Genomic DNA, 13,662 nt, shown 5'->3' with positions numbered 1-13,662 from the left:
GGCTTTGGAGAGGGCTGTTTTAACCTGAGTGTCTGTGATTTCAGGGACTCTACATTCTTCTGGTATGGTTATGGGCCCTTTTGGGGGTGAGAGGGGGGTGAAGTTTGTGCTGAACCTGTCTGCCAGGATGTTGGTGATATCAGTCAGTTCAGTGTATTTTGTGCCATTCTGCACTAACTCCGAGCAGATCTGAGCATTTCCACTTAGATTCTTGATATAGCTAAAGAATGCCTTGTGGTTATTTTTGGAGTCCTTGGCAATTCTTCTTCCAAAGCGCATCTGGGATGATTTTATGAGTGATTGTAGTTTCTTGCTGATACTGATCAGGGATGTCTTCCCTTCTTGGAATTTTACTCTTTTCTGTACTAGATTCCTCCTTCTATTGTATAGCTTGTTTATGGCAGGAGTCCACTAGACTGGTTTCCTTTTCTTGCAGGAGTGATTCTTGGTTTTGCTTGGGATGGCACGATCCATGCATTCTTGTAGCTGCCCGTAGAATGCATTAGTAAATGATTTTGCAGCTTGGACAGTGTTATCCTTCAGCATGGGGGCTTTGAAACTTTCCACCTCGGATTACTAGGGTGCAGGGAAACCTTCTCCAAAAAAAGATGGCCTGGATCAGTGCTCAAGTTATACAAACAAAGCTAGATTCAGCAGGCCTGAATCTGGTCTATGCTACAGCAACAAGGCGCACCAATTTCAGAAAGAAACAGTTCAAATAAGCAGTCACAATAAGCTTGTGACCAGAAATTCCCAGCTCAGAATGGCAGAATCCAGCCTCTCCTCCCACAAGAGTGCAGACCACAAACCGTCTTAATGTAGAATAACTGGCCTGAAACCCAAGTGCTTAAGCCAGAACTAATACACTTTTAGAATAGCATACATTGGGCCTTCAGTCAGCAATTCCCAGCTTAGAAGGATGTAAGCTACCTGTCCTGCCACAACAGTGCAGACCACAAACCTTCTTAATGTAAAACAGCCTGTATGAAGCCCAAGTGCTTAAACCAAAAGACTTAGAATAACAGTTACAATTTAATCAGGCTACAACCTAGCAGTAATAAATGCAGCCGAATAAATAAAATTGAGTACTTTTAAGAAAAGCAAAATAAAATGAAAGTAGCAGACTCCAAATCCAACTTCAGACCGGTGACAAGTGGAGTACCACAGGGTTCAGTCCTGGGTCCTCTCCTGTTTGGTATCTACTTCTCTGAAGTACAGGCTAACACAGAAGGTCTTTGGCTAATGAAGTTCGCAGATGACTGCAAACTAGGAGCCATAATCAAAACTCCTAATGATGTGGACATCTTTCAAAAGGGCCTCACTGAGACAGATGCCTGGTGTCAAAGCCATGGCCTCAAGCTCAATGCCAAAAAACTGTCATCCCCTTTGGTAAAAACTCTGTACCCATGAACTAGAACATAGGCAGTAGTATACTTAACACTGAAAGTGTGATAAGAGACCTTGGGACACAGGCGGACAGTAGTCTCTCCTTTGATAATCACATCACCACAGTAGTCAGGAAATCCTTCTACATGGCACACCTCATCACAAAAGGTTTCTCATCCAGAAAAAATGAGTTCATTGTTCCCCTCTACTCACCACTCATTAGACCCATTAATAGAGAACAACGCCCCTTTTGGTATGTCCCTCACAAGACATCTACAACAACTGGTAAGGCCATAGAAATACCTCACAAAGAGGATTACCGGCCTCAAACAGATGCCCTACGCAGACCGTCTCAAAAAACTCCAGCTTTACTCCATCGCATATCGCCTACTCAGAGGTGATCTCTGCCTAACATACAAAGCTATGTCAAACCCAGAGCTGTTGGAGATGCTCCATTTAAAGAAATCCCAATCCCTCCGAGCTACATGCTCTAGGGACCTAAACCTTGTCACCACAATAAACAGAACATGCCAGAGGGATATATTCCTGTCCCAGAGACTTCCCATACTTTGGAATAAACTACCTATCTATATCAAACAAAGCTCCTCATTAGCACTCTTCAAGACAAATCTTGATGATTGGATGGGAAATAGGAAATTCACCCCGGGGATCACCTCTCTGGCTCTGCTTGACAGTGCCACAGGAAAATAATTTTCTTTGGTGGCAAAAGCCAGGGTACCTTTTTGGCTGGGCTTGTATAGGCCCCAGGGCTGATAGCCTAGTACCTACCTATGACCCTAAAGTATGAGGAAACGCAAATACAGTAAAAGCAAATGAATAAAATGCAAAAAAATGTTAAGTGCAAGAAGAGAGGAAGGAATAACCTAAGTGGGCTGGCCTTCTCAAATCTTCTCTGTGTATAAAGTAGAGTGTAAAGTAGAGTGAACACTAGACTCAGAATATGATCTAACTATTAAGTGAACAAATGAGATGGACCCAGGAGGAGTTTTCTAATACAGACTTACATGAGGGGTGGGCAATTACAGAGCCACCAACACTAATACCAACACAGGAACAGGGAGGGAGGGTGAGGAACTAACTGCAGAGAGACACACAGCACACTGTTCAGAAACACACAATTAGGAAACAGAAAAATGAAAATACAGTACTTTTAAAACTGCAAGTTTGCACTTAACAGCATACTAAAATTCACTACTGCAAGTTTCACTTAGCTTCAGCTTGTAATGCAGATGTTTGTTTGTAGCCAAGAAAGTCTCTCAGGAGTTGAGCATAGCATGCAACATACCCTTAGTCAGGAATATGAAGTCAGAAACACAAATGGATGTAGCCATGTACTGATAGCACTCAACACAAACAATGCCAGTGATATATCAGAAACAAGACCTGTGTGGTGGACAGACAAAACATAGCAGGCACACCTCTGGCCATCATGTGGGTAGGCCCACAGTTGAGAGCTACGCAGAGAGACTGCATTCCATGTTAAACTAGCATGTACACACAAACCCTGTAACACTGGTGCTATACAATGCATATAACAACACTACTCACACTCTGTCTGTAGTTCTGGAACCTTATACAAATATGTAGCTGGCCTGAGTCTTCAAGCCCTTATGTAAGAGGTATTGCTACCTGCTGTCTGTAACACTGCTGCCCACACACAGGAAGGATGTCCTCCATACAGCAAAGGTAAAGGGACCATGCCCACATGCTGTAGGGATTTATAGTAGTGGGTTGCCATGAAAGTGGTAATTGGAAGTACTACACAGCATGCTGTATGCAGGCAGCAAGTGGAGGGCACTGATTGAAGCAGAGGCCATCACCTGATAATGTGCATAACCTACAAAATCCATGCTGCAATATATTCAAAGCAGCTCAATCCATTTACTGGAGAGAGACTGCGATTGAGAGAGAGAGAGAGAAAGTGAAAGCCAAAGCCAAAAAAAACCCCACAACAACAACAAAAAAATATCCATCCAGCAAACTATCCAGAACAGACATCATTCCCACAACAGGTATGTGAAGTATATATGCATGTAATTGAATGTAGTGCTTGGTCCATAATAATGGGATAGATGATGTGGAATGATTTATATGTGCCATAAGGTGTTGTTGTTGTAATGATGTCCAGCTGAACAACTCCTATGGACAATAGTGTCTGTCCCTGCGGTAGTGGGCCATACCCATCAACTGTGCAGATCAGCACTGACTGACAAGACTTAAGCCATCATAGTGTGTGTTGTGTAATGGAAAACATGTATATTAGTGTGGCCAATAGCTGGTAGTGGAAGTAATGCCATTATGATGGACATGTGGGTTTCAGAGCCCACCACTTGCAGAACACACAAGTTAACATGTAATGTAGCATGCAGAAATGCCATAGGTGTGTGTGTGTGTATATATATATATATATATATATATATATATATATATATATATATATATATATATATATATATATATACACACACACACACACATATATGTATATATACATATATATACATATAGATATAGATATGTGTGTGTGTGTGTGTGTGTGTGTGTGTGTGTATGTGTGTGTGTGTGTGTGTGTGTGTGTGTGTGTGTGTGTGTATATATATAGATATATATAGATATATATATATATATATATATATATATATATAGATATATATATATATATATATATATATATATATATATATATATATATATACACACACATATACATATACATGCATGTCTACAGATATACAGACACCAATATGTATCTATATGTGTGTGTGTGTGTGTGTGTGTGTGTGTGTGTGTGTGTGTGTGTGTGTATATATATATATATATATATATATATATATATATATATATATATATATATATATACACAACACATAGTATATATCTACACACACACACACACACACACACACATATATATATGTGTGTGTGTGTGTGTGTGTGTGTGTGTGTGTGTGTGTGTGTGTGTGTGTGTGTGTGTGTGTGTATGTCTACATATATTCAAACACACACATACATATGTATATAAATACATGTCCCCTAGTTTTGCTTCACAGTGTTGCATGCTATGTGTGAGCGAACATCACACATATCAATACACACATACATATATATATATATATATATATATATATATATATATATATATATATATATATATATATACAGTAGTAAGTGTGTGCTACATGGACAGTTATGTCATGTGTGAACCCCATGTTGGGACCACATTGCCCTTGTTTGTGAAGGTGGGATTGGGAATTTGTGGAAGGATAGCAGGTATATTTGTGGAGGTGGGTTGGGTGGAAGATAGCCTACAGGGGTGGTATATTACAAATGTGGTGGGTAAACACCCTGGATGGGGAGTGTTGTCTGTGATGTGGAAGCCCCATGAGCCCCCATATGGAAACAATGGGAGCAAGGCCCCCACCCACTGCCAGTCACAACATCAGCTTCACGGCCCTGAAGGTGCCTGGGCTGGAGGCTGAGCAGGAGGAGCATGTGGACCCTGTGAGTGTGTACTGAGGGCCTCAAGGTGCTGTAACACATCCCCCAAGTCTTTGTGGAGCTCCCTATGCACCAGATCCTGGACCTGACCTCAGGTGATAGAATCATGTCTGTGTGTGCTCCCGGGGGGGACATCATCCCCTGAGGTGGTTCCACCTGAAGTTAGTGAAGGACCAGTAGATGAGGAGGCAGTGAGTATAGTAGAGGTGGCTGCTACCCACACACTGGCAAAGGAGTGTACAGGTAAGGCCACATGGCACACCAGCAGACCACTGTTGCATATCCATCCACATCTGTACAGTTAGATCATGCATATGTGAGATGACATATATATAGTCTGTTGCTGCATAGTAGTAATAAACAGATGTGTATAGGCTGTAGTACTGGGCTTGTACTGTTGATGTACTGTAATGCTGCACCCACCCTGTACCAATGCCACAGCTGTGGCTACTGACATCACATCTGTCACACACTTATGTAGGTCCCTCTGGTATACCTCCAAGGCAGCAGCATGTAGCTGGTGCGTATGTTTTTTGTTCAGGTTTGCCAATACACTGGTCATGTTATGGCTATGGTATATTCCATGAACACATTTAACACACCTACCCATAATGCATGCCATACATGTTCATGTACTGTTGCTGTTAACTGCACTGCATCACAGTGGTCACCATGATGATGAATCTGAAGAGTATGTCAGACTCCTGCAATATAACTATCATCCTGTCATTGCAAAATGTGTGCACAGAGATGAACATAATGGTGGGACAAATGGCCTACAGTAGGGATATGTGTGAAACATCACCCTTATACAGTGCTACAACAGTGTATATACCAGTATTACAATGGCAACTGTTACAGATCTATATTACGGCATATAATAATACTGTGGTCCACAACCCTTACAACCTGCATTGTGGTCCTAACATGAGCAATGAGTGTGTAATATGGAATCGTAGGTTAGGGCAGCAAATATGGGTAATACGTAGCTTCACAACACTGGAAGCATACGTGTGCACACACCCCAGATAAAATATAGTGGAAGCAGCTGTTGAGGTACTGACTGCATGCATTTGTCATGGAAATGCACCTTCCAGCAAGTACATGTCCCCAGTGTCACACAAAGTATTGGTCTGCTGTCGAAGACGTTTGGCCATCAAATGTACACAGTTACCTGCAATAGAGACAGCCGTGGTTTGCACACATCTTACATGACATGGCATGGGCCTCATACCTAACAGGTAGCAACCATGAGCTGGACATGTAGCCAGACCTCACCATTGCATATACCATGGTAAACAGCGCAGACAGTTATGTATGTGGCAACGATGTATGTGACAGGAATGATGTAGGAAATAAACAGATGACTATCCAAGACAGATGATGTCACATGTAGCAAACTGGTCAAGCAGGCTGCCTAGTAACATGCCACAACACTGAGGGGGTTGCAGGAATGTCTAGCAAGTACTGGCTGTGCAGTACCCGTGTCAGCAATTGCCTGGACTCTGCAAACGTGTGGCTTATGGGTTAGGGTAATCAGATGTGACAGTTGTACCACAGGAAACATCAGCCAGGCCTCTCTACAGGTAGCGTATGCATAAAAGAAGAGGTCTCCAAAAGGCATTCGTTGCAAATGTGTACTGGTGCACCAAGACCACAATGGAAAGCTACAGACAGTATCACATAAGATACATGTGCTGCACAACCAACACCTCACCCCACCTCAGGCCCACCATCCCCATCTGTACTGTGCCAGTGCCAGTGTACACCTGTATGTTTGCTATTCATTAGCTGGGACTAGGCTGTTACACGTGGTGTTCAGTGTTTGGAACACTGCAAACTGACACAGATGTGTAGGCCATAGTTGTCAAGCATCTGCAAAAAGGCTGAAGGTGGGGGAGTGTCATAATGACACAACAGTGCACTGCAGCAGGGATCCAAAGGATGCTATGAATGGCTGTATCTGCACACAGTCATGGTCCAAAAATGTGGCAGACGTAACCCCGACTCCACAGCAATAGTGATGGCAGTGTATGAACTCCAAAGGATGTGCACATGAGTTGACCTTGCAATCATGTAGAGTTGGGGGACATGTGTAGGGAAGACTGACCATATACTGGCAAATGTAGATGGTCCATGCTACTATACCCTGCCAGGAATAGTGACTGCTGTAGTACACATAACAGTAGGTGCAACAAATGATCATGATAAGGGCATGCACACATATGCACCCACGAAATGTATGCATCTCAGTCAGCATCAGCATCAGCACAACTAACACATTTGTTTGACACTGCATTTGATTGTACAGGACATATGTCACATATCAGGCTCATGTAATGTTACCATATGCAGTAATGTGGTCCCATGGCATATCAAGGAAGAGGGCACTATATCAATAAGGGTGTGTACACTCCCCATAGCCACGGTAAGGTTTAACGGTTTTCAGTGTAATAGTATCGTATTGGTCATACATGCACCGCTGATGATCACATCTGTAAATCAGACATCAGGCATTCACAAATGACATCTGTCCACATATCCTCCCAGGTATGTGTCGGACAAACACATAGGGGCTGTGAGCTGCAGGGCAGACATAACTGACACAGTAATACACATTCAGCAATGGTGTGTACACCTATGAGGTATGGTGCACAGTACATGACAGGGTGCTGAACAGGTGCACAGTGATAGTGTGTACAAGGGTGCAGTGTTTTCCAGGGGAAGGGGCATCACCTACTAACACAACCCATGCATCACACACATGTATACTGTTGCTAGCACGGATTGACTATAGCTGCACTGCATGCTGTTGAGTACCATATGTTATGCATGTTGACAGATGGGTAATGGGAGGTCTGTGTGTAATATCTTTGTGCAACCTCACCTGTAAGTGTGTGTGTGGAGGGATATTTTGTCTTTAAGTGCAATTTGGTGGAGTGGAGGGGGTTGATGCATGTAGGATGTGTGTGTGTGTGTGTGTGTGTGTGTGTGTGTGTGTGTGTGTGTGTGTGTGTGTGTGTGTGTGTGTGTGTGTGTGTCCATGTATGCACATGTGTGATTGTGGGTTGTTCATACGTCACTACTTCCCTTTGGAATCATGCAGTACATGGACATGGACTGACATATGAGACACCAGGAATACTTGTCTGATATTTAATCTCAGGACAGCTGATAGTAAAATAAGGTCTGTAGCATGGAACATGTATTGGGAGGGAAACTAGACACCAGGTATACTGTTAAAATTGCAGTCAGCAGAAAGGTGAAAGACTACTCATGTATGCAGCACTACAGATGCATTGGGGAATTACTAGACCATAATCTCTCTGCTTGCATCACCATCCACAGGGTTTACCCCTCTCTCAGTTTAATGAGCTGTACTTACTGTTTGACTCTTTCCTTGTCTTCCTAGCCATCCAAATTCCAATAAAGTGAGGTCTCAGTTTACCCCCATTAAGGAAACCATAGTAAAAAATTTCTCCAAAGCCAACTTCATGCTTCCTAAGACAAGTGGTGAACTTCATGACACCCATGCAGATGGACAATACAGTTACAACTGCTAAATCCTACACAAATGCACTCTAAAAGCACTTACACGAGTGCATGGATCATGCTATCCCAAACAGAACCAAGACGCTATCCTCCAAAAAAAGGAAGCCAATCTGGTGGTCTCCTGTCATACACAAATGTACAACATAAGGAAGAAACTGTTGCAAAAGAGAGTAGAATCCCATGAGTGGAGGAGCTCCCTGGTCAGCCTCAGTAAGAAGCTAAGATCCCTTATAAGATCCTCGAAAGCTATCTACGAAAACAAAATCACCACTAATTCTAAGGACAACCACAAAGCATTCTATAGCTATGTCAAGAATCTTGATGGCAACACCCAGATCTGCTCTGAATTACAGCACAACTGCATGAAAATTACAGAACCAACTGATATCGCCAACATCCTGGCAGATAGGTTCAGTGCTAACTTTACCCTCCTCACCCCCTAAAGGGCTCATATCTATACAAAAAGAATGCAGAGTCCCTGTAATCACAACTATGCAGGTAAAAGCTGCACTCTCTAAAGCCAAAAACACAGCATCCATAGGACTGGACAACATCCCAGGCTGCATTTTACATGAACTTCAGAACGAACTGGCTCCCCACTTAAGCACCATGTTCAATAATAGCCTTGCATCAGGCTTTGTGTCCACTGAATGGCGCACAGCATCAGTTATCCTACTCCACAAAGGGGGAGCCACCACTGATCCCGGGAACTGTCGACCTATTAGCCTGATGAGCCTGGTCTGCAAGGCCATGGAACGTATTATCATGGAACTCATAAACAAAGACATTGATAACCTCCAAACTCTGGATCCCACCCAGTTCGGGTTTGTGAAAGGCAGATCATGCCTCCTGAACCTGATCGACTTCTTTCATGCAGTCACCAAAGCTGTAGATGAGGGTAAGGAGGTTCACACAGCCTATCTTGACCTCGCCAAGGCTTTCGACACGAGCCCCCATTCTGGAATTATAGCTAAACTCACTAAACTAGGTATAAATCCCTATGTCACAAGATGGGTTGCCAACTGGCTTTCTGACAGAACCCACACTGTAAAAGGTGCAGACTCCAAATCTGACCTCAAAGCAGTGACAAGTGGAGTACCACAGGGTTCCGTCCTGGGACCTCTCCTGTTTGGTATCTACTTCTCTGAAGTACAGGCTAACACAGAAGGCCTCTGGCTAACGAAGTTCTCAGATGACTGCAAACTAGAAGCCATAGTCAAGTCCCCAAATGATGTGGATATCCTACAGAAGGGCCTCGCTGAGGCAAATGCCTGGTGTCAGAGCCATGGTCTCAAGCTCAATGCCAAAAAGTGCAGTGTCATCCCCTTTGGTAAAAAGCTCTGTACCCATGAACTACCACATAGGCAGCAATCTACTTAACACCGAATGTGTGATAAGAGACTTTGGGACCCAGGTGGACAGTAGTCTCCCCTTTGATAGTCACATCACCACAGTAGTCAGAAAGTCCTTCTACTTGGCACACCTCATCATAAAAGGGTTCTCATCCAGGAAAAAATAAGTCATTGTTCTCCTCTAGTCGACACTCATTAGACCCATTATAGAGTACAACACCCCTTTTGAAATGTACCTCACAAGATATCTGCAGCAGCTGGAAAGGCCACAGAAGTACCTCACAAAGAGGATTACTGGCCTCAAACAAATGCCCTACACTGACCCCCTCAAAAAACTCCAGCTTTACTCCATAGCATATCGCCTACTCTGAGGTGATCTCTGCCTAACATATAAAGCTATGTCAAACCCAGAGCTGTTGGACATGCTACACCTAAAGAAATCCCAATCCCTCCAAGCTACACACTCTAGGGACCTAAACTGTGTCACCACAATAAACAGGACATGCTGGAGGGATAGATTCCTGTCCCAGAGACTTTCCATACTCTGGAACAGGCTACCCATCTATGTCAAGCAAAGTTCTTCATTAGCGCTCTTCAAGAAAAATCTTGATAAGTGGATGGGAAATAGGAAATACACCCCAGGGATCACTTCTGTACGTCTGCTCAACAGTGGCACAGGAAAATAACTTTCTTGGGTAGTGTAAGCCAGGGAACCTTGTTGGCTAGGCTTATGTAGGCCCTTGGGCTGATAGCCTAGTACCTACCTATGAACCTATGAACACCAGTGAGTGTATCCAAATATTACTGTTGTCCAGACAATAAGCTGATTGAGCAACAGACTACTGAGCAACAGTTATGTATGACACTCCAGTGTGTGACATTATTGTGTGACCGTAGTAGCCCCTAACATATGGGGGCCATGCTCATGATGTTCGGACATACCCAGGGTGAACACTGGATGACAGCAGTGAGTCCTTGTAAAACTGACTCCAATCAAGTCAAAGAGGTAATGGGGTAACAGGTCATGTTTTGTGATTACTTGTCTAGGCAATTAGAAGAATGATAAGTTAATGATTGGTATTAATGAGTGTAAATTTCCAACTGTGATGCAGGATGGGAAACTTACGTGAATAAACTTGGGACAGTCTGTAAACTCAGAGGCAGGTAAGTATTATGGTGGAATGTCAGTGAGTGAGTGTGTGTGTGTGTGTGTGTGTGTGTGTGTGTGTGTGTGTGTGTGTGTGTGTGTGTGTGTGTGTGTATGCATATGTGTGTACTGTTAAGCAATGATGTACAGGTCTTAAAGGGCGTTTCTTGTCTTCCCCTCACAGGTGGCGAGGTGGGTCAGGGTCCCTCCTGCATACAATCTGATGTTGGTGTCCATACAGACACTGAAAATGATGATAGGTGTGTTGAGGCACAGGCGGGGTTGACAGAGGCCAAAACTGCACTATCGTTTGACACGCCCCTGTTATCCACCCCATCCCAGCACACCGTCACAGTGCCTATAGATACCCCATCACCAGTGGCCATAGCAGATGGACAGTTAGCAGTTGGTGGCAGTGCACAGGACAGTGTGGTATCTATGGCTGCTGTGTCTGGACACAGCAGCCATAGCCAGATGTCCAGCTGGGTTCCACATAGGCAGATGTACCAGGGTGCTCGTGGGAAGGCCACTGGTCATCGTGCCCCTGGCAGACGTGCCACATCTGGTACCAACAGATGCATGTTTCAGGCTGTCATGGAGGTGCAGGCATGTATGGAACGGTGCACCAGACAGGGTCTGAGGCTGCAGAGGGCTGATTTTTCAGATGTAAGTAAAAAGATCCATGATCTTGAAGGTGCCTTCCATGATTATACAGAGGTCATGGATAGACGGTTGGGTGAGATGGTGGGCCTCATTGAACGTGGATTGTCTGTGCTAGAGCATGTGGTGGGACTGGTGCGACGGCCACATGGACGTAGGCCAGCAACACCAACATCTGACGGTCGACAAAGATGTGTAAGGACACCAAGCCACTCCCATATTGGTAGTACCAGCCCCAGCACTGCGGGGGGGGTGCTGTCCACACCACACCACAGCAGGCCACGTGCACATGGCCCTGGCCAGTCCCAGTGGACATATGTCATCATCAGGGGAGAGTAGCATATCGAGGCTTGTTCCTGGATGTGCCCATGGAACCCCTGTCAGGCACAGTTCTCGTGTCCGTGGCCGGAGGCAGTGAACTGCACACCCTGCCAGGTATGGTCTGCTGCTGTCCAACAAACACCTGTATAGGGCATCCACATGGCATAACTGTGTGCATGCATACCCACACACAATACAAGCACACCTAGGGTAACCCCATACCTACACACACCACATCACCATGGCCATATCAGTAACTTAGACCTATCACTCACACACATGGTGTCAAAAGTATGGCCCACCCTAGGTCTCTGGCAAACCAACTACACACCCTGTGCATATGATGATACCTGTGCCACATTCCTGTCATCGATAACATCGATGCAGGGACAGGCTAATATGGTTCTGATGCACACGGTGACTGTACTACAGTGTACCAATGTACTGCTGTGTAACATTGTCAGCAGTGATGTTTAATGCTTACATGTCAGGTAGTGTAGCTGTTAGTAACACTGAGTGAGTGTGGTCTCCATAATGTTATCCATTTGTGTTGTAGCTGTACGCGTGTCAGCAGGAGGATGGTCTGCTGTCATATTTCACAAGGGGTATGGCACTGTGGTGACACCATGGCTGTGCCATATCCTGGGTACAGTTGAACACATGTTACAGGTCTGTATAACAGTTACTGCCTGTGCCAAATGGACAGATGACCCCCTGGGACATGTATATTCAGCAACCAGAAGTAGATCCCTCCACATACACGCACACTCTTACTTGGCAACACTGGGACTAGACCCCTACCTAGGTATGTAGTGCTACTGATGTGTGTGGCTTTAATTGCACACACCACACAGCGTTCAGGATGAGGTGTGTTCCAGGTTAAATGTTACATGCAGAACATCCCCAGGCATGTACAGTATGGTAATGGGGATGTAATGGTTGTATATGGATAATACATGGTGTGACATACCATCATATACACATTAGCAAACACATAACAGTCAGACACACACATCCGAGAAACCTGTGCCTATCAGTGCTAACTAACTTGTCACTGTGTCCAATGTGTTACAGGTAGGCTGCACACAGCACATGCATAACTGGGCTGGATAGTGTTATCAGTTACCTGTATGGTTGATGGTGACAGTGGTCATCACGCAGTGGTACATGGGGCATGTACCGGGGATACCATGGTGTAATGACATACCCAGCACCCACACCCCACTGTGGATATTGTACACACTGGAACCCGTGATGACACTCTGACATACCCACCATCACACATTGACCAGGACTGCAATGCAACCCCTTGTCCATCCCAAGAGGGCTACTACAGGGATATGCATCTAATGCACATGCCACAGGCATAGTAGGGTGATGCATTGTCACGCCTCTCCTATGGGCAGCAACATCACTATCCCTAATACTGTATGGCAATGTGTATTGTAATAGAAGTATGTGGCCTCAGAATGCTATACCCTAGATATATACACACATGCACACATACACACACTTGCCAGAACTCAGTGAGTATCCATGCCTATTAACCCATTTGTACAACAGTGTTGTGATGGTACTGCAAGGCCGAGGTATCCCTTAGGGAGAGGAGCATAACAAGGTACATGTAATGTCCAGTGCAGCAGCAGCCACATCTAACTATGGCAATGGGTATTGCAGTGGGTGTGAAGGGCCTCAGGGTATTCCCAACTACAGATGTACTAACAC

Source organism: Protopterus annectens, chromosome 8.part0 (assembly GCF_019279795.1).
Source record: "Protopterus annectens isolate FY-2018-M chromosome 8.part0, PAN1.0, whole genome shotgun sequence".
Classification (NCBI taxonomy): Eukaryota; Metazoa; Chordata; order Ceratodontiformes; family Protopteridae; genus Protopterus; species Protopterus annectens.
The sequence above is the reverse complement of the archived record's forward strand: the minus strand, read 5'-3'. Positions refer to the sequence as shown.